The sequence below is a fragment of the Dromiciops gliroides genome, chromosome 2, assembly GCF_019393635.1.
Source record: "Dromiciops gliroides isolate mDroGli1 chromosome 2, mDroGli1.pri, whole genome shotgun sequence".
In the NCBI taxonomy this organism is placed as follows: Eukaryota; Metazoa; Chordata; class Mammalia; order Microbiotheria; family Microbiotheriidae; genus Dromiciops; species Dromiciops gliroides.
The window spans coordinates 368,470,187-368,496,552 of record NC_057862.1 but is presented as its reverse complement, the minus strand read 5'-3'; the positions used below and the strand labels follow the sequence as shown (position 1 = coordinate 368,496,552).

Here is a 26,366-nt window from a genome sequence, read left to right as displayed (position 1 = left end):
ATTCTTACATATTTGATTCAGTTATCTATATATTTTATTTTATTTTAATTTTTAATTTTTTTTTTGCAGGGCAGTGAGAATTAAGTGACTTGCTCAGGGTCAGACAGCTAGTAAGTGTCAAGTGTCTGAGGCCATATTTGAACTCAGGTCCTCCTGAATCCAGGGCCGGTACTTTATCCACTGCACCACATAGCTGCCCTTATCTATATATTTTAGATATTAGGCCTTTATCAGAAACACTGGCTGTAAAAATTGTTTCCCAGCTTTCTGCTTTCCTTCTAATCTTGTTTGCATTGGTTTTGTTTGTGTAAAACCTTTTAAATTTGATGAAATCAAAATGATCCATTTTGCATTTCATAATGTTCTCTATCTAATCTTTGGTCATAAATTCTTCCCTTCTCCATAGATCTGACAAGTAAACTATTCCTTCCTTTTCTAATTTGCCTATGATATCACCCTTTGTGTCTAAATCATGTACCCATTTTGACTTTACTTTGGTGTATGGGGTAAGATGTTGATCTAAGCCTCATTTCCACCATTCTATTCTCCAGTTTCTCCAGCAGTTTTTATCAAATGAGTTCTTACCCTGGAGGCTAGAGTCTTCGGGTTTATCAAACAGGAAGATTGGTATATTCATTTACCGCTGTGTTTTGTGTGTGTAACCTATTCCACTGATCCACCTCTCTATTTCTTAGCCAGTACCAAATAGTTTTGATGGTTGCTGCTTTGTAATATAGTTTTAGATCTGGTACAGTTAGGCAACAAGTGATTATCCAGCTTCTCTTCAACACATTTAGTGACAAGGAACTAACTGTTTCTAGAGGCACTTCATTCCGCTGTTGGACAACAAGGAATATTTTCCTTATATTTAGCTAGTTTTCCTCCTTGTAACTTTCCTGCCTGGTCCTAGATTTCTGCTCTGGGGCCAAACGAAACAAAAGTCTAATCCCTCTTCCATGGCATAGCTCTTTAGGTACTTTGAGGCTGTCATTTCTCCCCTCCTTTGCTCCAATCTTCTAGATATCCTAGATAGGGATAAACATCTACAGCTCTTCCAAATGATCTTCACATGGCATGGCCTCTAGTCCTCCTGCCATCTTAATCACCACCCTCTGTTTGCCAGTCTGCTGATATGCTTAATCTTATCAAGATCCATCCTAGAGTGTGGCACTCAGACCCCAACAATGATCTAGATGTGGTCTAAGTAGGACACTGTGACTCTCTCGTTCTGGACATTATAGATTAGTAAGGATTTTTTAAGCATCTTCTATGTGTCAGATGCCATGGTAAGTGCTGGACATACAAAGGCAAGAATGAAACAATTCATCACCATAAGGAGCTTATATTTTCTAAGTGAAACAACAAAAGTATATAATACATAATATGTTATTCAATATATAATGTATATATATATATATATATATATTTTTAGTGAGGTAATTGGGGTTAAGTGACTTGCCCAGGGTCACGCAGCTAGTTAAGTGTTAAGTGTCTGAGGCCGGATTTGAACTCAGGTACTCCTGATTCCAGGGCCGGTGCTCTATCCACTGCGCCATATAGCTGCCCCTATATAATGTATATTTAAAATGATCATAACTATGGAAATTTTTTTGGGGGGAAGGCTAGCAATTGGAATTAGGATGGGTCTTATTTAGGAGGTGATACAAGTTGAGTTTTGAGAAGCTAGGGATGCTAAGTGGCAGATTTGAAGGAGAGCATTTTGGATGTGGGATAAAGTCTGGGAATGGGAGAGCAAGGAGTGGGTGAAGGGGAGCAATGTCTAGGTTGGAGCCAGGTTATGAAGGGCTTTGAATGTCATACAGAGGGGTTTGGGTGCAATCCTAGAAGGTACTGGGGAGCCATTGGAATTTATTGATCAGGAGAGTGACATGACCTAATCTATGCTTTAGGAATACTACTTTGGCAGCTATGTGAAGGATGGATTGAAGAAGGGAGAGACTCAAGGAAGGGAGACCAGTTAGGAGGTTCAGGTTGGATGTGATGATAGATACTATGTCATTAATAATGTATCTAAGTCAGTATTAACTTTTTCAGGCCATCTTATCAAATTGTTGATTCAAATTGAGCTTGTAGTCCCCTAAAGCCCCTGGAATCCCAAGTGAGGAGTGATTCTGAAAGGAGAACTGGAATGGCCTTGAGGGAATAATGTCTCTACTTTCTCTTGGTCTCTGTGGTTTTGGGGAGTCCAGATAGAAGGCTAGTTTCTCAGAGGAAAGTTTAACTTGATAAGGCTCAAGAATAAAAAACAACAAACATACAAAAAAATCTCCTATAAAACAAAATGAAAGGAAGCAAATGCCATATACTTATAATGATCGATCTTGGTCATGAAGAAATGAGGAGATGATTTCCTTTTCTCTCTTATTCCTTCTTTTCAAGGGTGGGGGACTGTGGATGTGGAATATTATGTATATTTATCATAGTATAGTTGGGTTTGGTATGGTATAGTATAATATAGTATGGTTGGGTTTGGTAAAGTATAGTATAGTATAATATAGTATGGTCTAGTATATTATAGTATAGTATAGTTGGGTGTGGCATGGTATAGCACATTATAGTATAGTATAGTCAGGTCTAGTATGGTATGGTATATTATAGTATAGTATAGTTGGGTGTGGTATGGTATAGTATATTATACTATATACTATATTATAATATAGTATGGTTGGGTTTGGTATGCTATGGTATATTATTGTATAGTATGGTTGGGGTTGCTGAATTGATTCTTTTTTTGGTAGTATTTCATATAAAGCATGAAATCAAAGTTTTTTTTCTTTTCTTTTAAAAAAATGATTATTTTTAGATAGAAAAAAAGATATATGCTTCTCTATTTCCTTAAAAAAAAATAACTATCTTTCAGCAACATTTCAGGAGACCCCCACTCTTCAACCCGTTGTCCTGGGGCAAGAATGTTAAGGCAAAGGCTCTCAGTCTTCTCTACTCAGCGACCGGTGGGGCCTCCATCAGTGAGATGGCCTCTCCCTCACGGTGACGGAGCCGTCTTCCATGCCAAAGTAGACTCTTTTGGCCATGTTGATAAAGAGACCCATGTCCACGACTCCTGGTATCATTTTGATGGCTGTGTTCACTTCACTCCATTTATGCACATGGTCAAACTTCCAGTCCAGCAGAAAGTTTCCATTGTCCGTTCCCATAGGGCCTGCCTTGCGTTCCACCATGTGCAGCTCTGCCACACATTTGGGACAGGGTCTTTGTCAGGGGCACATATGCCTTCGGGATGACTTCAATGGGAATTCCTTCACCCAGTGGTCACCAAGTTTCTTTGAATCAGCAATAACAATGAAACATTTGACATAGACGGCTACAGTCTTCTCCTTCACCTTTGATGAGATTGAGGTCAGCATCTACTTCATCAGCACCATCAAAGCAAGAACAAGCTCTGGGTGTTGTCACTTTGGGGTAAGCCAGTTATCTGCCAGGCCTGAAAGGGTGGAAGAGTACAGACAACTCTCAGATTTCCTTGTTTTACCCTTTCAACTAGCCTCTGTACTGCGTGGATGAGGGTAGAGCCACTGCCGATCCCCAGCACCTGATTGTTCCTCATGTGGTTCTCCATGGCCACACGGCCCGCCAGCCACTTGGCCTCCTAGGTCTTGGAAAGGGTCCGGTCAGTGGGTGCCAGCGGGAGTGGGAGCTGGCAGGGTGCCTGAATTGATTCTTAAAATCTCTTTTTTATTCTTTACTACAAGAGATGGCTTTCTAGTTAGGGGACTTAGGAGAGATAATGTTTAGAATTCAAGATTGGTTTGTTTGAAACAAAAGATATCAATAAAAATAAGAAAACTCCAACAAAACTTAACAGAGTAGAGTTGTGCTAAGTGAGGGGGCCCTGGGCCAGATTTTTAGCTTTTGGGAGATTGTTTTTTTTTTTTTTTTGGTGAGGCAGTTGGGGTTAAGTGACTTGTCCAGGGTCACACAGCCAGTAAGCATTACGTGTCTGAGGCCGGATTTGAACTCAGGCCCTCCTGACTCCAGGGCCGGTGCTCTACTCACTGTGCCACCTAGCTGCCCCGAGATTCTGTTTTAAAGGGAACACTTCTTAAGAGGCGCCACTTCCAGGAAATCTTCCGTCGCTCACCTACCCTGTCTCTGGTCAATCCTGGTACATTAGTGAAAATCTCTACAAATATTCTAACCACCAGATAAACCAACCAAGCAACCAACCACTCAGTAACTTGGCCAATCAACAGACATTTTATTAAGCATATGTGAGTAGACTGATGCTTGAGTTCCAAGCAGCTATTTCAGTTACTATCTGTCAGAATTTGCTAGGCCCCAGCCCAGACTTCTGCTCTGATTTTCCATGCTTAAACATAGCACACGTGATCCTTAAGTCCCACTTCCTCTTTTCTGTCTTCTGGGCCAGCTGTGAGGGCTTGTTACAGACATTTAAGTATAACGACTGTACATAAAAAAGTCTTACTCCTGTTGCAACAGGTAAAATAGACTGTATTTATTTTATATAAAACAGGCTGCACAAAATAAATATGATATAGTGGAATACAAGACAGTTGAGGGAGGCAGGGCATAATAGTTTCGGGGGGGGGCAGTGTGGAGAGTGCAATCAAGCAAGGTTTCAAAAAGGTAACACTTAAGCTATGCCTTATCTAATAAGTCAAATGGGATGGCCAGTAGAATACCTTGGAATAATTCTAATAAGTTTGGCCTGATACTCTTTCCTGGGGCCCTTTTTTCTTCTCTCTACACACTCTCTATGGATGACCTCATCAGCTTCCATGGGTTTAATTATCATCTCTAAGCAGATGTCTCACATATCTATTTATCCTGCCTCGATCTTTCCACTCAGCTTCAGTTCTTCATTCTCAGCTGCCTATTGGACATTTTCAACTGGATGTCCTGAAGACATTTTATGTCCAAATTAATTAACATTAATTATTAACATGTAATAAATTATTAATGAACAATTAACATGTCCAAAACAGAATGCATTACCTTTCCCCCATACCCACCCCTCTACCAAACTATTTTTATCAAGAGCATAACCATCTTTCCAATCTCCCAAGTTCACAATCTTGATGTTATCCACAACTCCTCACCCTTCCTCACCTGACATATCCAATCAGTTGTCAGATCTTGCCTTTCATCCCTCCACAGCATCTTTTGCATGTTATTACTTCTCTCCTCTCATACAGCCATCATGCTAGTTCAAGGCCTTCATCACTTCTTGCCTAGACTATTGCACCAGCCTCCTAATTGAGTTTCCCTGCTTCTAGACTCCTTTATTCCAACCCAGGCCGCCAAAATGACCTGCCTTAAGTTTAGATCCAACCATACTACTCCCCAACTCAATAAATTCTAGTGGCTCCCCTTTGTCTCTAGAATGAAATAAAAGCTGCTGGTCCTAAAAGAAAGTGGATGGATTCTTTATAACCAACTTGAACCTGCCTCCTCCTTACCTTCCCTTTGATCCTTTAAACAAATTCCTCTGATTGGCTTTTTTCTTTTTAAAGTAAATTTTGCTGATGTCTTTTTTTTAAACATCACCCTATTTTCCTCAATACCCCTCCTATAAAGCCATCCTCTCTCTCTCTCTCTCTCTCTCTCTCTCTCTCTCTCTCTCTCTCTCTCTCTCTCTCTCTGTATATATGTATATATATGTATATGTATATATATATATATATATATATATATATAAAAATTTATTTATTTATTTATTTTTTGCGGGGCAATGAGGGTTAAGTGACTTGCCCAGAGTCACACAGCTAGTAAGTGTCAAGTGTCTGAGGCTGGATTTGAACTCAGGTCTTCCTGAATTCTGGGCCAGTGCTTTATCCACTGCGCCACCTAGCTGCCCCAACAATATTTTTTTAAAGACAAAAAAAGGAAAAAGAAAAAAAAATCATTGTGACATCAATCAATACATCGAAAAGTCTGAGAATATATGCAATGTGTTACACCTATGGACCTCTCATTTCTGTAAAGGGGAAGGGTGGAAGTATCTTCTCACATCTCTTCTTTTGAAATGTTCTTGTTCATAATTCTGCAATCTTCCCCTTTTTGGTGGTTTTTTCCATTTACATGGTTGTAGCCATTGTGTAGGTTGTTTTTGGCTCTGCTTACTTCACTTCTATTTCTTTTTTAAACTTTTTTTTTTAAGTGAGGCAATTGGGGTTAAGTGACTTGCCCAGGGTCACACAGCTAGTAAGTGTTAAGTGTCTGAGGCCAGATTTGAACTCAGGTACTCCTGATTCCAGGGCTGGTGCTCTATCCACTGCACCACCTAGCTGCCCCACTTCACTTCCATTTCACTCAGCATCAGTGCATGTACATATTTCCATATTTCTCTCCATATATCACATTTGATATTAGCTATTCCCCAATTGATGGGAATTTACTTCGATTCTAATTCTCTATCATGAAAAGTGCTATTATAAATATTTTGGTGTATGTGAGAACTCTCATCTTATCAATGGTGTCCTTGAGGTATAAGGATACTAATGGAATCTCTAAGTCAAAGGGTATGAATATTTTAGTTACTTCATTTGCATAATTCTAAATGGCTTCCCCAAATGGTTGCACTGATTTATAGCTCCAACAATAATCACTAGTGCGCCTATCTTTCCATAACCCTTCCAATATTGACTATTTCCACCTTTTGAAATCATTACCAATTTGTAGGCAATGGAGATGAAACCTTGGGATTTGATTGGCCTTTTTCTCGGTCTCCTATTTCTCCCTCTCTTCAGTGCATTATCCACCCAGAGGCCAAAAGAATTATACCAACACACGGGTCTGACCAAATCATCTCCTGCTCATAAACCTGGAGTTGCTCCTTATTGCCTGTTGTGTGCAGTCCCAAGGTCTTAGGCTGGGCTTTAAAGGCCTCCTTAATATCAGTAGATATTTTAGAAAGTATAGCTAGAATTCTAGCCCTTACGCTACCTTGATCACTGCTACCCCAGATGCTATTGTTATCCCTAAGGGAGGGCTTTCTTCTTCTTATGTGAATAGTTATTATTTTACTTGGATGTTACATTCCATTAAGAAAGCAGCATGATGTATATAAGGCATCAAATGTCGGGGAATAAATGTTGGCTATGTAGTGAGAGAATCTGGGGTTTGATTCCTAGCTGCATTATTTACTAGCAGTATGACCTTGAGGAAGTCCTTTCCCCTCCCTGAGCCTCAGTTTCCTCTGGAAAATTGAAAGGGTTAAAGAAGTTGGTCTCTAAGGCCCTTTCCTGATCCAAATGTGTGATCCAAGGAGGTCTAGCTATAGTTAAACATGGAATCATTTCCAAGGTCCCTGAAACTGCGGTATAATACGCTCTAATTTTTCTAGATTGAAGTAAATGAAAATTCTATTTTGAGAAATTGGGGAGAATTCTATGGTACTTCTCCCCCAAGTGAGACCCATGACAGTATTTACTAATCTAGTACCCTGATTCCGGCAAAGAGGATCTGTATGCAGCAGGTTTATTTCTCCAGAGACTCTGCACTTTCACAGCCTCAATTTCTGGTTTAGAAAGGAAAGGCAGGTCCCCCGGGGAAGGGAGGCTTTTCAGAAAGGCTGCAGCAGACCTGGCAACAGAGTGCAGAGAGTCTGACCATCACACCACACTCTCTCTCTAGAGGCTGAGATAACATTGATAAAATAACTGTCTTTGACATTTTGTAACACAAGATTTACATTCCTGGGGATGTTTTTGTCTTTTCCTTTTAAAAAAAAAATCTCCTGTCATTCCCCATTTGACAAATGTTCTTCTTGAGCCCCTAGGGTGAATACAAACTGGGTAGGTCAGGTGACTCTGGACACACAAGACAAAGCTGTCCTACATGAATGTGTTTGGAGAGAAAATATGGTGTTGAGAAAAGAGCCTTGGACTGGGAGCTAGCTTTTGCCACTCACTAATTGTATTTTCTTAGACAAATCACTTAACCTGCCTGGGCTCTAGTTCTTCATCTGTAGAATGGGGATAATCATTCTTTCTCTATAGGATTGTTGTAAGAATAGAATAATATAAACAACATTTGCTAAGCATCTAATAGGTGCAGAGCATCATGGTAGGTGTTGGGAGTGATATGAAGTTTATATAAGTAGTCCCTTCCCCACTCTAGCTTATGGTCTATTAAGGGCAGAAAATGCCAACACAGATAACAACAGCAAAATGCATGATCAGTGCATTAGGGAAGTTCAAAACAAAGTGAGATGTGACTTCAAAGGGGAAGATTTTAGCATGGTATCTGGCACATAGTAGGTGCTTAATAAATGTTTATGGATTAATTGATTTACCAGCTGGGGCATCAGCAAAGGTTTCCTGGAGAAATGACTCTTGAGGATGGGAGGAAGATGTTCAACAGGCAAAGAGATCATAAAGGCAAAAGCACTTTGATAAAAAAAATATCATAAAAGGCTGCAGCTTATATCAGAGCTCAAAGAAGACCCTCCTGTGTACTTTTATAATAATGCCAACTCTCATTTCTCTAATGCTTTTAGGCTCAGAAAGTACTTTCCCTACAACAACTCTGGGAGGGGAATAGTACAAGTATTATTAACCCCATTTTTACAGATGAAGATAGCAAGGCCCAGAACGGTGATTTAGACTTGGAAGATTTAAGCCCAAATCCTGGGTATACTACCGCTCTGGGCCTCAGTTTCTATATCTGTAAAATGGTTGGTTCTTGTTCTTTGTTCTCAAGGAGGAGCAAAATGACCTCACTATGCTGGAATCAAGGTATAGTGTGTCTGACAGCAGCCTATCAGACCAACATGAGCTCAGAAGGCTCTACCACATGTTGGGTACAAATAGTCCACATGAACATTTGGAGTGGAGGCATCTGTAAAATAAGTTTCCATATCTGTACAATAAGAGGGATAGAGCTGTCCCCTTCAAGCTCTAAATTCAAGATTCTATGACTGGCCAGAGGTCACCCAGCTTTGGAATATAAGGGACAGGATTTGAAATCAGGTCTCTGGACTCCAGGTCCTCCACTTTTTCCACTGGCTCTGTAGCTAAAATTTCTTTGTTCTGAAACAGCATAAGACAGTAACAAGAAGCCAGTTGCCAGTGACTTTCCTCACCCTGAACCTGGCAAACACTCTTAAGGCTCACTCTGCAATCCAGGTTTTCCCTGAATTCAGAGGGTTAGCAGAATGAGAAGCCCCTTTTTGGTAATGCTTCTGGGGGTGTGGTGTTTTGCCTTGATGTTAGCTTGCAAATGCCATCAGTATTAATGGGAACTTCCTGACTTAAGCCATATGCAGAGAACGCAAGGCTGCTAATTGTGTCCCCAGGATCCTATGGGATTTGGGCAGGAATGATGCATCTCTGATGCCCCACGTCATGACAAGTTCTTGAAATAATAGTGGAGAAAGGGGTCAGGGACCACAGGCTTACATTTAGGCTGTTTTTATAATGGGAAGACTGATTTATTTCTAAGGAATGGGGACTGGACCTAAAATATCACTGGTATAGGGAACTCTTGAATGAGGCACTGGTGCGGGCCTATACTTTTTCTGCAGTTTATTGTTTAAGAGTTTCTTGGGTCACTGAGAGTTTCAAAAACTTGCTTAGGATTACATAGCTAGTATATGTCAGAGGCAGAAGAATTTGAACCCTGATCTTCCTAGCTCCAAAGCCAGTTCTGTATTCACTACAGTGTAGTGTATACACTGTGACTGTATAGTGTCTATACCATGCTGTCTCTTCTTTTTCTAACTATTTTTGAATATCTGAGGTTTTTTATTTGTTTGTTTGTTTTTGGAGAAACATAGATATGCAAAGGATAAAAGTCTTAAAAGATTTAGAGCTGTAAGATCTAGTCCCCTTATTTTTAAATTTAATTTAATTTTTTTTGTGGGGCAATGAGGGTTAAATGACTTGCCCAGGGTCACACAGCTAGTAAGTGTCAAGTGTCTGAGGTCAGATTTGAACTCAGATCCTCCTGAATCCAGAGCCAGTGCTATATCCACTGCACCACCTAGCCACCCCTAGTCCCCTTATTTTACACATGAAGAAACAGAACTAGAAAAGGGGTGTAATTTGGCTAAAGTCACATGGGGAGAGAGTAGTAGAATTAGTATTCCAACTAGATAATTGATTGAATATTCAGGGGCTGCTTGCACAGTTCTGACCTGGAAAAGGACATGCAATCCTATTCCAAATCCCATGAAAATGTTTGACTTGGTGTTTGTGGAGAAGTTTCTTCAGTGACTTTATGTCCTCAAAGCTATTAAATGCCTACTGTGCACAGTGATGGGTGATGGGAGCATTGCAGGCCTTATGTCGATGTAAGTCTTTGTGTGCAACAGGCGAAAGACAACTTGGAATAGTGTTTAGAACACTGGACCCTGAGCCAAGAAGTCCTGGATTGAAGTCCTTCCTCATATACTTAGTAACCATGTGATGCAGCTCAAGTCATTTTACCTCTCTGTGACTCAGTTTTCCCTTCTGTAAAATGAAGCGGTTGGACTTGATTGCTTCTTTGCTCTCTTCTAGCTCTGAATCTGTGATGAATGAGTCTTATCTAGTTATTAAAGCAAACCCAGTGGGATCCCTACTCAGTAATGCTTCCTGTGTTTTTTTTTTAAAAGGGAAAAAAAATCCAGTCATCAGAGAAATCCATGCCTTCTGGCTTGCTCAGTAAAGAATAATAAAAACAGGGGTTTCCAATTGTGCCAACCTCTTTCGTCTTGGCTCTTGTCTGGTCCCTTCTGAGTGGTGCCACCTCCTGAGTAACGCATGGCCCCTCAGGCCCCTTGTGATGATGTACAGCCCCCATTCATCCCGGGTGTGGGGGTGCACTCTGCTGATGGATTGTAGTCATACATCAGAGGCAGGGTGCACCCAGGTGATGTATGAGTGCCCTGAGAATGGATTACTCAAATGGTTGAATTGTTCAGGGAGAAAACCAAGCCAAGGAGTGGACTCAATTTAATTACCTACAAAAAGCAGAATAGGGCCAACAGGCACTTTGACACCCATGTCCTGGCTTCTGTAAAAATATGACTTTCACTCTTCATGTTGTCAGGCCACTCCCAATGCACCATGAAGAGGTGGGCTATCGTTGTAATGCTTTTTATCTATTCCCCCATAGAGGAATGTGTAGAAGGGTACTTTCATGAAGGAAAGTCAGGCAGTAGGAGGAGAACATGTCCCATATGGAGAAGAAGGAGTTCAAATGAATCTTGTGATTATTTGGGTGAGTGAATTTTGTTTTTCAGTTGTATCTGAATCTTCGTGACCTCCCTTTGGGGTTTTCTTGGCAAAGACGCTGGAGTGGTTTGCCATTTCCTTCTCCAGGTCATTTTACAGATGAGGGAACTGAGGCAAACAGGGTTAAATGACTTGCCCAGGGTCACACAGCTAGTAAGTGTCTGAGGCTGGATTTGAACTTAGGAAGATGAGTCTGCCTGACTCCAGGCCCAGAACTCTGTGCCACCTAGCTGTAATGTTTACATTATCATTTTGCTTAGAACCATTTCTTTATTGACATTATAGTAGTATATTTCTGAAGAAATATATATATATAAAAGTAGACTTTTTTACACATTCAAGTAGGTCAAGCTATCCCTGCCTCAGCTCTAAAGAACAGACACCTCCCTGAAGAAGTTGGAAATCTTGCATCCTTTCTCTTATACTGGACATTCATTTATACCTGCCTTGTCCCAGTGAAAGGCTTCACAATTGCTGAGCTGCCCCTTCTTCTCCCCCCATCTCCCTCAACCATCCCCACTAGGGAAATCAAAGCAAAATGTACAAGAGACTCAGCCAGCGGCTCTGCACAGGGCTGGTGCATTCTCTCCTTTTTTCCTGCTTTTCCTAATGTGGTGATCTCTGTTATCATGTGTTTTGGGAGAGTGAAAAAGGGTGGTGAACTTGGAGGCAGATGACCAAGGGACCCTGAGAAGGCCTCTTTAATTCTCTGAGCCTCAGTTTGCTAATCTATATAATGGAGATAATAATACTTCTATCGGCTTCACAGGGTAGTTGTGAGGAAGGTCCTCTGTAAACTTAAACATGCTACAGAAAGCATGAACTGTTTTTATGTTGTACTTATGAGGACCCATTGCTATGTTGGGAGCCATAAGGAATGACAGCTCAGGCCTTCCTTCTTAAAGTCAAGGAGATGGGATCATTGAGTTGTGAGAAGGGGAAGGCAGCAGTTATTGTTAATGGTCCTAAGGAGGCACCAGTCTCTCTTTGACTCTCAGGATGCCTGCAGGTAGTAAATAAAAGCAGGGAGAACCTTCCCCTCTATGCTGGTGTCAAACCTGCTCTTAGTGTCTTATTCACAGTGGGACTTAATAATGAAAAAAATTTAAGTTTAAATAAAAAAAATTAAAATTAAATTTTAAAAGAATTAAACAGCTTATACAAAATGACAAATATGGTAATGTTATACATAATCATACATGTATAAACCATATCTGATTGTTTGCTGCCTCAGGGAGTGGGGAGGAAAGGGAGGGAAAGAGGGACAAAAATTGGAACCCAAAACTATAAATGAAAATGTTTATTATTTAAAAAAATAAACAATTTCAAAAATTGAATTACACTTCCTGTAGAGTTGAATATTTTGGAAGGAAAGAGAGCCAGAAAGCCAGGTGAGACTTCTTTGGGACAGAGCAGTATGACTTTGGCAGTGGGGGAGGGGTATCTGGTTACCCGATTGGCTTTCCTTGTGTTGGGGGAGATGAGAGGTTTAGATAAGAGTTCCTTCCCTGTGTTTTGTGTGTCCTTTGGAATATCTTATGTTTTGGTCTGTGCCTTCAATTCCCTGAGTTTTTTGGCCTAGAATATACATACATGTCAACTGGAGAAGGAAATGGCAAACCACTCTGCTCTCTTTGCCAAGAAAAGCCCAAGCGAGGTCATGAAAAGTTGGACTGAAATGACCCAACAACAACAAAATATATGCCAAAGAGCAGGAGAGAGATAACTGCATCCCAAGGTCAACACCAGTTGCATCCTTGACAATATTTTCTAAGTTCTTCCCAATTATCTCATGATATGCCTTTGTCAGAGGTCCTAGGACCTTTATGATCAAAGTTCATGAGACCTTGAGACGAAGGGTAATATTCCCCCATAAACACTTAGCTGTATGCTTTACCACTGCTCAGAGGTACCCATAGAAGAGGGACCTGCCTGATTCTTATTGTGTGTGTGTGTGTGAGAGAGAGAGAGAGAGAGACTCACAGGCCCTGTTTTTAGCTGTTACGAGGGAAAGAAAGGGGGGTGGGGAGCAAGCAGCCGCTCAAGTTTATGGATGAAATAGAGCAGCTGAGGACCAAAGGTTGGGCACAGCTGCTGTGCTGCACCCGAGGCGGGGGACAGGGGTCGAGCACTGGAGACTAATTTCTTGGATGGTTAGAGCCAAACTTTAATAGAAGCCTTGGTGAGGACAGTGATTGAGTTCACTGCCAATAGGACCTACAGTTTAGGTCAAGCGAAAGGTAGAAACAAGCAGAGAGCTGTGGGTGTGGGTTTGTTTCTCTGCGTGTGTGCATCTGAAAGCAGGGGGTTGTGAGGGGAAAAAAAAGAAGTAATATGTTCAGGATGCGTCTAGTGCCTTTTAATAAGATGTGTTCAACTGTAGCTGTACAGGCGGGCCCATGGGGGCTTGATGCTTCATTGCAGCCCAGAGATCAGACTCGTCATGGAGAATGCTGGGCAGGTAACTGCTCATTTATGCCACCCTCTGTGGGGATGGCGTAGTGGCACATACTGATGGGCCACTGGATTGGGGTCTGTTGTGGGGTATACACCATAGAAATGTAGCGAAAGGCACTCTCAGGGAGCTGATACTTAATAGAAAAATAGGATACACTCCACTCTAGACCTCGGTTTGTATGCTGGTTGTTGTCCTTTGTGCTCAAAGAGGACCAAGATAGCATCACTAGGTTGGGGTCAAGGTCGGGTGTGTCTGCCTGTGGCTGATCAGACAGATATATGAGCTCAGAATGCTTTGCCACAGGTCAGACACAAATAAAATAGTCCACATGAACATTTGGTGTGGAGATAGCTCAAAATCTGCACATTTCTCTGTTGTTTTGCGCTACTACAGTTCTGCTTTGCTCAAAGAACAAAGGGAGGACTTGGAGTAGAAAACACCTACGGTCTCTTCCAATTTTAACCTTATTGTGTTCTATGTTCTATGGTTATTGTTAATTATAACCAATAATTTGTGTGGCATATTTGATATTCTTCAAAGAAGTTCTGCATCAGGTTTCTCAAGCTTCAAAAACCTTTGGGAAGCATTTAGGGAAGGTATTATTTCCATTTTACAGATGAGAAAACAGAGACTCCTGCGAAGTAGCATGGACAGGAAGAGAAGCAGATGGGAGCAAGTGGGAGGAAGAATACTGTGTATTACAGTTGGGAGAGAGAGGTAAGACACCTGTCCCGTGTTATCCATGTGACCCAGGGCAAGTCATTTAAATTCTGTGGGTCTTAGTTCCTCCATGTGTAAAATGAAAGAGTTGGATAGAGGACCTCTAAGGTCCTTTCCAGCTCTAAGTCTATGATCCTACAATTCTATGATTCTCTTCAGTGTTGTGTGGGGATTTGTGTCCTGGGACACAATCACGGGAAAAACAGAGTCAGAAGATCTGAGGATGTTGACAGCTGACATCTAAACAGAAAAGTTCATGAAGGACCTTCAGTGCTGCAGCTACTCTCTAATTGTGTGACCTGGGCCAAATCACTTTCTTTTTATGGGCCTCAATTTCTTCATCTGAAAAATGGGTTCATTGGATGAGGTCATGGCTAAAATCCCTTCCAGCTCTAGTGTGCTGTGGTTCTAAGGAGGCATTTGATGTTCGCTATGTGGATAAACTCTTACCAGCAGTTTGGCAGGTTGTCAGCTGGGGGAGAAGTCGGGCTAAGTGGGCATGAAGGTAGCCCACTGAGCATTGTGAAAAGGCCATAAAGAGGCAGTTACCATAGCAGCTAACAAGAGTAGCTGCCCTACTTCAGGCCCTCAGCCATCTTCACCTGGGTTATTGTTATAGCCTTTGAGTTGGACATGATGGTTCTAGGTTTATCTACTACAATTTATATTGAATACATTTTCCAAGAAATTTTCTTAATCTACCACCATGAGCATGTTACTCCTCTACTCAAAAAACCTTCTGTAGCTCCTCATTGCCTATCAAAAAAAGTATAGATTTATTCTCTCATTCACGGCTCTCTACAATCTAGTTAAAATTTGCTTTTACGGCCTTTTATAAAACTCCTCCTTTTCATATGTTCTCCTTTCCAGCCTAACTAGACTATTTATTTTATTCCTTATTACTTTATTCTTTTAACCAATTTCTCCGGCCTTCCATTTTTGTTCTGCCCTCTCTTGTTTTCTCACTTTGTCACTCCATACCCCAAGCCTAGAAGGAACCTCTTCACGTGTTGACTTAGAGAGGATGAAGTCATCTTAGACAACTAGGTCAAATAAAGTCAACAGGCATTTATTAAGATCAAACTATGTATCAGCCACTGTGTTAAGCACCCAGGATACAAAGAAAACAAATAAACAAACAAACAAAAAATCCCTACCTTCAGGGAATTGGCAATCTAATGGGACAGAAAATATACAAACAACTAAGTACAAACAAGATAAATTAAAGGTAATCTCAGAGGGAAAGCTAACTAGCATGAAGGGGGACCAGGAAAAGGTTCTTGTCAAAGTTGGGACTTTAGTTAAGTCTTGAAACAAGTCAGGGAAGCCAGGAGATGGAAATGAGGAGAAGGAGAAGGGAAAGAATAGTGCAGGAAAGAGTCTTCTCTTAATGAAAATGTGGTTCAATTCCATTCAGCTGATTTCAGTTCAACAATTATTTATATCTACTTTGTGCCAAGTACTGAAGATATTTTGCTGTATCCAAGCATTTGTTAAGAGAAAGATCCCAGTGATGCCTTCTCTGTCCTGTAGGAATTTAGGGGAATTTGAATTTGAATTTTATTTTTAGAGATCCTTGGGAGGCAGAATTGTCTGGCAATGTTTTTGTAAAAATTGTGACATTTGTCAGATTTCCTCCCACTTTTTACCCACCATTTTTCTTCTTTTTTAAAATCATAAAAGTATTTTATTATTTTTCTAGTTACACGTAGAGATAGTTTTCAACATTTGTTTTTATAAGATCGCCTACCATTTTCTACAGGGAAATTGCCTGCCTTGTCTTTTAATTTTTCTGAGAAGTCTGGATGATGGCATCACAACAGTTAATTCTGCCCCATCACAGGAAATTTCGGTTGAGGCTGCTGCTGCCACTGCCATGGCCCAGCCAAAGCTTGTTCAGGATCCCAGAGTTCAAGGACAATTTCCCCTGCCAAACGTGTTCTGTGAAGGACTAATTGAGAGCCCACTGCACCTGCCAGATCCCCTGGTAGGTGGAGCCAAGGGGAGGGGGAGGGGGATTATTAATGATTTTACCATTCCTCGGAAGGAAAACAATGGGAGAGCTGGCAGAGGGGCAGAGGTCACAGAATCTCAGCAGTTCCAACTCTCAGAGCTGAAAGAGAGCCTCAGAGGCTGGTTGTTCAACCCATACCCAAACTGGAATTTCCTTTATGTCAGAGGTGCTTAACCTTTATCATATGTGTGTTATGGACCCCTTTGGAATTCTGGGAAAGCCCATGGACCTTGTCTAGGAATAATGTTTTTAGATGCTTAAAATCATAGGATTACAAAGGAAACCAATTAGAATGAAATCCAGCTATCAAGATGTTTTCAAAAACCAAGCTCATAGGCTGCAAGTTGAGAATCTCTGCTGTATTGAAATTATTCAGTAGGGAATGAGAGGCAGTGGTATACTGGATTAAGGACTGGCCTTGGTTTCAGAAACATCTGCCTCTGACCCGTACTAGCTTTATAAACATGGGTAAATTACTTAGTCTCTCAGTGCCCTAGGGCAATTCTCTAAGACTATAATAAATTACAGGTGAGTTGAAGATTTGCATCAGTGGAGGGAGTTTTCCATACTAGGGGTCCACTAGGACAGTGAAACTGCAGATCAAGAAAGAAAGCAAGCAAGAAAGCAAGCAAGCAAGAAAGGGAAGGAGAAAGAAAGATGAAAAGAGAAAGAAATAGGAAGAAAAGAAGGAAGGAAGAAAAGAAAGGAAGAGGGAAATAGAGAGGAAGACAAAGAAAAATGAAGGAAAAGAATATGAGAGAGAAAAAAAGAGAAGTTAAGAGAAATGATATGGGGGGCAGCTAGGTGGCACCCCGGATAGAGCACCAGCCCTGGATTCAGGAGGACCTGAGTTAAAATCTGGCCTCAATTGACACTTACTAGCTGTGTGACCCCGGGCAAGTCACTTAACCACAATTGCCTCACCAAAAACAACGACGACGACAACAACAACAAAACCAAAAAGAGAGAGAGAAATGATATGAAAATCCAATGAAGGTTTCTGAATAGGGCAGTGACATGATCAGATTGGAGCATTAAAAAGATGCATCACAGAAGAATAATCTGTTCCCACTCCGTACTTACCCCCTTCTTGTGTGTGTGTGTGTGTGTGTGTGTGAGAGAGAGAGAGAGAGAGTGAGAGAGAGTGAGAGAGTGAGAGAGAGAGTGAGAGAGAGTGAGAGAGTGAGAGAGTGAGAGAGAGAGAGAGAGTGAGAGAGAGAGAGAGAGAGAGAGTGAGAGAGAGTGAGAGAGAGTGAGAGAGTGAGAGAGAGTGAGAGAGAGTGAGAGAGAGTGAGAGAGAGAGAGTGAGAGTGAGAGAGAGAGAGAGAGAGTGAGAGAGAGTGAGAGAGAGTGAGAGAGTGAGAGAGAGTGAGTGAGAGTGAGAGAGAGTGAGAGAGTGAGAGAGAGAGAGAGAGAGAGAGAGAGAGAGAGAGAGAGAGAGAGAGAGAGAGAGAGAGAGAGAGCACGAGCGCGAGCAAAAGCAGCTGGAGAACTTTTGTGGCAGCTTTGCCTTTACTTCCTTTTGGACTTGGCAACACCTGGATTCTGCTTCTTCTCTGCCCAGAAACAGGGTTAGACTTACTGGGTGGGTGTCCTTCAGGCCTGGACTTCTATTCAATAATACCTGGCATCCTGGGGTTTGGGAGGCTCAGAACCTGATTGCATAAAAAACATCCTCACTGCTTTAGTCAGGAACAATGGGGCTTGTGGCTGGAATCCAAGGCTCTCTATTTCAGAAATACCAACAGACAGGGAAAAGACTTGCATTGCTCAAGGTTCTCTGAACAAGTTTGGGATCTCAGAACAAGCTTACGGAGCCACAGACTTTTTTGATTTGCACTTATTGCCAACAGGACTGCCTGATGTAGTGGCAGACTACCCAACCCCCACATACCTAATCCAGTAAAACCCTGAAATTTATACCAGACCAAATAATGATCAAGGAATCCATTGAGAAAAGACACTAAGTGACTTATGACATACCAGGAACACAAAGTAAGCCACAAACCCAAGGACAACAGGAAAGGGGCCCCTCAAACAAAAGGAGCTCTTGCTTGACCAGAGATGGCCAGATCTCATGTTGACTGCAAGGCTTTGTGTCTAAGAGTAGAGGGCTTCCCTGAGAGAGTCTCAGGTTGGTCAGAAAGCCCCAATTCAGGAATTAAAGCTGGAGAGATGAGAAAAATCAAAGAAAGTATCAACTAACATATAAAACAAAAGATTGCAAATCTAGCTCCAGAACTAGTAGAAACTCATATAGATTTTCCACAAGAACACGGAAGCAAGAGATAAAAATGAAACAAATGCAATGAGGAAAGAATTGGAAAGAGGATATGTAGTTTAGGAAAGAAAGTGGTAAATCTTATCAAGTAAGAGGATTTCCTAAAAACTAAGATAGACCAAAGCAAAATCACTAACTTTATGAGACAGGCAATTAATATTAGAACAAGATCAAAAGATTAAAAGGAGAAAATGTAAGATATCATAAATATAACTGATCTAGAAGACAGATCAAGGAGAGATAACCATAATGATGATAATAATAATAATCTATGTAGCAATTTACAATTTTCAAAGTGCTTTGCATGTGTCGCTCATTTGATAATTTGAGTCATGAATCTTTGAAAATCATGATAAAAAAGAAGCCTTTCATGAAATAATAAATGAAAGTAACTTAGATTTATTAGAAACAGTGGGCAAAGTAAAGATAGAAAGACTACACCAATTATTTCCTGAAAGGAACTTCAAAAGGGACATTTCTAGGAAAGGTGTAGGCTAAATCCAGAGCTTCTGCATAAAAGAAAAAGTACTGCAAGCATCCAGAAAGAAGTAATTAGGATTATATAAGACCTGGAAGAATCAACTAAAAACTAAAGGAAATTATATTACATTACAAAAGACATAGACTTACCATTAAGAATAATTTACCTGGCAAAACTATTATCTTACAAGGAGAAAAAAGGATTTTTAATGGAATGAAGGACTTTTAAGCATTTCTGTTGAAAATGAGATTGTGAGCTCTTTGAGGGCAGAGACTGTCTTTTTTGCTTCTTTTTGTGTATATAGTAGGTGCTTAATAAATGTTTATTGACCATTGACTGAAAAGACCAGAGCTGACCAAGGAAGACATATTTATTTGAGTTTTAAATAAATTTATTTGAAAGGGGCCATATGCTAGTGCTAGCATTTTTTTTTTTGTGGGGTAATGAGGGTTAAGTGACTTGTCCAAGGTCACACAGCTAGTATCAAGTGTCTGAGACCCGATTTGAACTCAGGTCCTCCTGAGTCCAGGGCCAGTGCTTTATCCATTGTGCCACCTAGCTGCCCCATAGCATTTTTTTTTTAGTGAGGCAATTGGGGTTAAGTGACTTGCCCAGGGTCACACAGCTAGTAAGTGTTAAGTGTCTGAGGTTGGATTTGAACTCAGGTACTCCTGACTCCAGGGCTGGTGCTTTATCCACTGCGCCACCTAGCTGTGCCTTTTTTCCCCATAGCATTTTAATAGAAGAAAAGAAACAAGTATTCCTTCAGAAACATAACGTATTCAAAGGCATTGAGGAAATTAAATAAGAAAAACAGGGCTTTGGAATGGACTGATTCTACTCTAAGGATATGAAGATGAGGAAGAGAAGTGAAGGTAAAAGAATATACAAGTGTAGCAAGGAAGAAGGAGATGGAACTCACTATTTCTCATAATTAAGGTGTGTGAGAATATATAAACATGGAAGAAAGGGGAAATGGGTATCGGGTAAACCTCATTCTTATCTGAAATGAATAAATAAAAGCTATACACACACGATTTTGCATGGAAACACTCGAATTCAACAGAGAAACAAATTAAGAGAATGAATTATAGTGGGAAAAGAAAAGTCAAAAGCAAAGCAAACTTCCTGATCCTGGAGGAAGAATAAAAAGAAAAGAACCAGGGTCTAAGGGGATACCTTAGATGGTCTCTTAGACAATTGGGGAATGGCTGTGCAGATTATAGTATATGAATGTAATGGAATTATTTATGACTTTTAAATGATGAAAGAGATGATTTCAAAGAATCTCAGGGTAGTATAAATTGATACAGTAAAGTTAGTAGAATCATGAGGACAATTTATACAAGGACAACAACATTGTAAAGAAAAACAACTTTGAAAGACAAGAACTCTGATCAAAACAATGACTAATCATGTCTCCAGAGAAACTATGATGAAATATGTTAGCTACTTCCTGTCAGAGAGGTGATGGACACAAGGATACAGATATACATTTTATGGACATAGCTACTGTGTTGATTCATTCTGTATGATTATGCTTATTTCTTACAAGTTTTTTTTAATCCCTTTTCCTGCAGTTAATGGAGGTGAGAGGGTGAGAGATGAGTGTAGGGAAAAGGATTGAGCCCTAGGGATGCCCCCAAAAGGGCATTGAAACACATTTTTAAAATGCACAGAAGAGAATAGAAGGAAATTCCGAAGGTAGCCCAGACAGGCAGGATACTTTGGAAAAGAACATGTAAAATGTATTATATATAAAAAATAGCGTTGTGGTTTGAAATGGAGACTCATGGTTTCATGCAAAAATCTTCCCTTTGTAGTCTGCTGTGTATATGGGCATACTCTTTTTTTTTGGTGTGTGTATAAGGTCAGAATTTCTAAAAAATTAAAAACTACCTATTGAATTAGATCTCTCCTTTTATAGATATGGAAACTGGCACCCAGAGAGGGAAATTGACTTGCCTAGTCAGACAACTAGTAACTGTTCCAGTTGGGCAGCTAGGTGGTTCAATGGATAGAGTACCTGGCCTAGAGTCAGGAAGACTCATATTTCTGAGTTCAAATCTGACCTCAGACACTTACTAGTTGTATGGCATTGGGGAAGTCACTTAACCCTGTATGCCTTATCTGTAAAATGAGCTGGAAAAGGAAATGACAAACCATTCTAGTATCTTTGCCAAGAAAACCACAAAGGGGATCACAAAGAGTCAGCTATGACTGTAAAGTCAGTGAACAAAAACTGTTCCAGTTAAGACCCAGGGTTCTTGAACTTCTCAATTCAGTGCTCTTTTTTTTAAATTATAAAAGTATTTTATTATTTTCCAGTTACATGTAGAGATAGTTTTCAACATTTGTTTTCATAAGATTTCTAGTTTCAATTTTTTCTCTCTCCCTCCCTCGCTTCCCAAGACAGTAATCTGATATAGGTTATATATGTACAATCACATTAAACATATTTCTGCATTAGTCATGTTATAAGAGAATAATCAGAGCAAAAAAGGAAAAACCTCAAAAAAGAAAAATAACAGCACCAAAACCAAAAGAAATAGTATGGTCCAATCTGCATCCATATTCCACAGTTCTTTTTTTTTCCTGGATTTGGAGAGCATTTTCCATCATGAGTTCTTTGGAACTATCTTGGACCATTGTATTGCTGAGAAGAATCAAGTCTATCACCATTGATCAACACATAATGTTGATGATATTGTGTATAATGTTCTCCTGGTTCTGCACATCTCACTCATCAATCAGTTCATGCAAGTCCTTCCAGGTTTCTCTGAAATCTGCCTGCTCATTGTTTCTTACAACACAATAGTATTCCATTACATTCATATACCACAACTTGTTCAGCCATTCCGCAATTGATGGGCATCCCCTTAATTTCCAGTTCCTTGCTACCACAAAAAGAGCAGCTATAAATATTTTGTACATGTGGGTCCTTTTCCCTTTTTTATGATCTCTTTGGTAAAAATCAATCCAGTGCTCTTTCTGTGCCACCATGCTACACTCATATCTAGCAAAATCAAGATGTATCTGGGGCAGGCAGAGATGACCTCCAGCAATGATGCCCAGATTCTGTCCATCCAACATTACTTTAGTCAATTCAGTAGAAAGGACAGTGGAACTAGTTATTTGGCTGTGTATGAACCCAAACCAATTAAATGGCTAGATGGCTTAATGTTTTACTCCTCAGCTGGTTGTGTTAGGTGTTCCAAGGCCTTTCTTAGTTGGATCTATGAAAACGTTTCAGGAGACTTCTCTTTGACAAGGTACAAACATAATTCTGGGGACATATTTATGTTAACTATGATTAGAATCAGGTTAGTAAGGGCAGAAGGACACTGGGAACAAGAAAGCAGCAAAACTCGAGTCAGAGAAATGTCAAAACTGAGAGGGACCTTTGAGATCATCTAGTCTGACCTTTTTTATTTGGTAAATGGAGAAAAAAGAGGCCTAGGGAAGTGAAGAAACTTGACCAAGGTCACACAGCTAGCAAATAGAAGAGACTCAAATTTAGCCTTGGTCTCCCAAGTCTAGCATTCTTTTACCATGGTACTCCCAGTACAATGGAAGAGACACCCCAGTGTGTCTCTTTGTTGATAGAACCAATGCTGGTTGGAGGGAAAGTGTATATGTGAGGGTGATGAGATATAACTGAGATAATGGAGTCATTGAGGACATTTGGGGACAAGTTAGAATGAATGAAACCCATTTTCATCATGGAACAGAATCACTGCATATAATGAATATTTTTGATGCCTACACATAGTTGTCTATTTAATCTTTCAGAGTGAAAAATATCACTAACGTGGACATTTTCACACAGAAGCTCTATTCATAATGCAAGGCACCCTTGGTGTAGGTGAGACATTGTGAGGGAAACCCTGCTCTGGGTACCTTTGGGTAACCCAAGGGGCCAGAACACAGAGGGTCAGGGCCAGAGGGTGAGGTGGGGGCAGGCAAAGAAACAGCTCTGCATAAAGGAGGGTTTGGGGGGCTTGAGAATGGGAGGGAGTCAGATTTTTCCCACTGAGCCTGGCCATTGCAGAGGGGAGGCCAGAGCAAAGAGGCCATCCCCAGAGGGGAACCACCTCTCTGGCCTCATAAATCAGCTGCTAAATCTAAATCTACGGCCCCAGGGCACTGGAATGGACTCTTAACCACTTCAGAGGACTGCTAGTCCATCAACGCTAGCGTCAAACCTTTTCTCTTTATGATTCATATTTACCCTCTCACCCTCTTTCTGTATTAATCATCCATCTTCATTCCCTGTTTTAGCAGAATTTCCTCCTGACAGGACTGGTGTTTGGGGAGCAGCTGGGAAGGAGGAAGAAGGGAGGGAGGGAGAGAGAAGTTGAGTAGTTTGAGAGCAAAGGCCTGAGCAGCCCCCTGCTGTTGTAGGGTCTGTGTTCTGGAGGGGAAGGAGAGAGTGCCTATAAAAAAGGGGTGGGGGTGGGAGCTACTGGCCTTTGTGGCTTCTTGCTCTCCCCTTCTCCTTGCCCCATCCTTACCCTAACCATCTCTGAGAAAATTCCAGCAAAAGCACTTTCTTTCCTTTTTTTTTTAAATTAAAAAAAATTTGCTGGGCAATGGGGCTTAAGTGACTTGCCCAGGGTCACACAGCTAGTAAATGCCAAGTGCCTGAGGTCGCATTTGAACTCAGGTCCTCCTGACTCCAGGGCCGGTGCTTTATCCACTGCACCACCTAGCTGCCCCAAAAACACTTTCTCTAGAGCAGAGCTTCTCAACCTGCTCTCTCTCCCCCACCCCAATAAGGTACCTGTAGATAGGTTTCAGGGGTTCCATAACTTGGTTGGGAAAAATATTATGCCTTTATTTTCACCAACATCTATCTGAAATTTAGTATTTCCTTCAATGATGACATTAGGAAGGGAAATATTATTCTGAGAAGGGGTCCAGAAGCTTAAGTAGCATGACACAGGGGTCTATAACACAAAAAGGTTAGGAATTCCTGCCTGGAAGTATTTAAAATGTAGGGTCCAGTGGTTCGTGGAAGAGACAGTGTCTCGCAGTGAAAATGAGCCCAGGTCTAGATTTTCTTTCTGATCTCCTGTAAAAGCATTTTCCTCTGGGTATAGGTCTTCCCATTTGTAAAATGAGGCACTGTATTAGGTGATTTCTAAGGTCCCTTCTGGCTCTTGGATTTTATATTTCCAAGTCCATTCCAATTCTTATATTCTGTGATACATTCTAAGGTCCCTCCATTTCTTACATTCTAATTCTTTGTTTTAAGGTCCTTGCAGTGATGGGAGGGCAGCTAGGTGGTGCAGTGGATAGAGCACTGGGCCTGGAGTCATCAAGACTCCTCTTCCTCAGACACTAACTCTGTGACCCTGGCCAAGTCACTTAACCTTCTTTGCTTCAATTTCCTCATCTGTAAAATGAGCAGGAAAAAGAAATGGTAGACCACTTCAGTGTCTTTGCCAAGAAAGCCCCAAATGGGGACACAAAGGGTTGGAGAAGACTGAAAATGACTGAACAAAAAAGCGATGGCATTGTATTCTGTGCCCACTGGTCCTTTCCAGCTCTGACATTCTACAGTTGTTGTCTGTTCCAGCTTTGATACTATATGAATCCATGATAACTTCTAACTTTTCATGGTAGCCAAAGATTGGAAATAAAGGGGTTGTCTTCCTATTGGGGAATAGCTAGCTAAACAAATTATGGTATATGAATGTAATGGAATATTTTTGTTCCATAAGAAATGATGAAATGGACAATTTCAGAGGAAAGTGGGAGGACCTTTATGAACTGATACTGAGCAAAGTGAGCAGAACTAGGAGAACAATTTATACAATGCTGCGAAAAACAACTTTGAAAGACTTTAGAACTCTGCTTAATGCAATGATAAACCACAGTTCTAAAAGGAAGAAGATGAAACATGCCACTCACCTTCTGACTGAGAGGTGATGAATTTAAAATGTCAAAAGAGACATACATTTTCAGACATAGCTAATGTGGGAATTTGTTTTTTCTGTACAGATATTATTTGTTTTTCAGTTTTTTAAAAAAATTGCTCAATAGGGAGGGGAGTAGTAGGAAGGACAGATGAATAACAATACTTGTTACTAAAAATAAAGATATCTAACTAAAAAATAAAAACAATAAAAACATGACTCCTTAATCTACAAAGGAGATTCCTGCTTCAGCTAACAAGGTATCATAGAGAGCTAGTTACCTGGAGTAGCTCAGAAAGAAGAGATGTATAAGCCTTTATCTCCTCTACCCATTATCCTAAACATAATGTCTTGTATGTTTTTTTCTTTCTCAATCAGGAAATCAAGATCCTTACTACAAATTTGCCACCTGTGAGAAAATGGGTAGTTGTCTCCTCTCAATGAGGATATTACAGTCAATTGTGCCCCTCCTGACCTGCTTGTAGGACAAAGATCTTAGATCCTTTTCTCCAGCTCCGGCAAATGAAATCACATGGTTCTAGGAGCCCGAGCTGGTCTCAGTTAGGTCGAACTGGTCTCAACTAGGTCCCAATTAGCTAGTCTTTGCTGGTAGATTGTAACCCTTGAGTAATCAATTAGTGATGAAAAAGGGGAGTCTATTCGTGCTAGGGACTAGGGGATAAAATGGGGACTGCAAGCCTCCATTCGGGGGCACCCATTAGCTGCACACTAGGGTGCCTTCTCACGAGAAGGAAATAAAAGAGCCTTTTGTCACATTGCTGTTGAGTTCCCGAGGATTATTGAAAAGAGGATTGATTTATTCCTCCTCTTGTTTTGGCTTGAATGTTTTTTTTACTTTCTCAATTGGGAAATCAAGATCCTTCCTACAAATTTGCCACCCAAGGAGGCTTCTCTGTCCAGTAATTTGTAGAGAGAAGGAGCAGTCAGGTATACTACTGAGCTGGGGGATCTCATGGTGTCCAGTGAGGGGCAGGGGAGCAGGTTCCAGTTGGAAATATACCTTTTAAGTCAAGAAGATAGGACTTAAAAAGTTGTTTTACATTTTATAATAAGGGCAAGAATTTGATTAAATTCGTATTTATTTTTGGGTGGGGCAATGAGGGTTAAGTGATTTGCCCAGGGTCACACAGCTAGTAAGTGTCAAGTGTCCGAGGCTGGATTTGAACTCAGGTCTTCCTGAATCCAGGGCTGGTGTTTTATTCACTGCGCCACCTAGCTGCCCCCACCTTTTCATTATTTTAACCATGGTTT

At 40.7% G+C, this 26,366-nt stretch overlaps 1 pseudogene; it reads right to left on the bottom strand.

Moving 5' to 3' along the window:
• Positions 1–2,984: 2,984 nt before the first annotated feature.
• Positions 2,985–26,366, bottom strand: part of LOC122738901 — a 39,091-nt pseudogene continuing 15,709 nt past the window's right edge.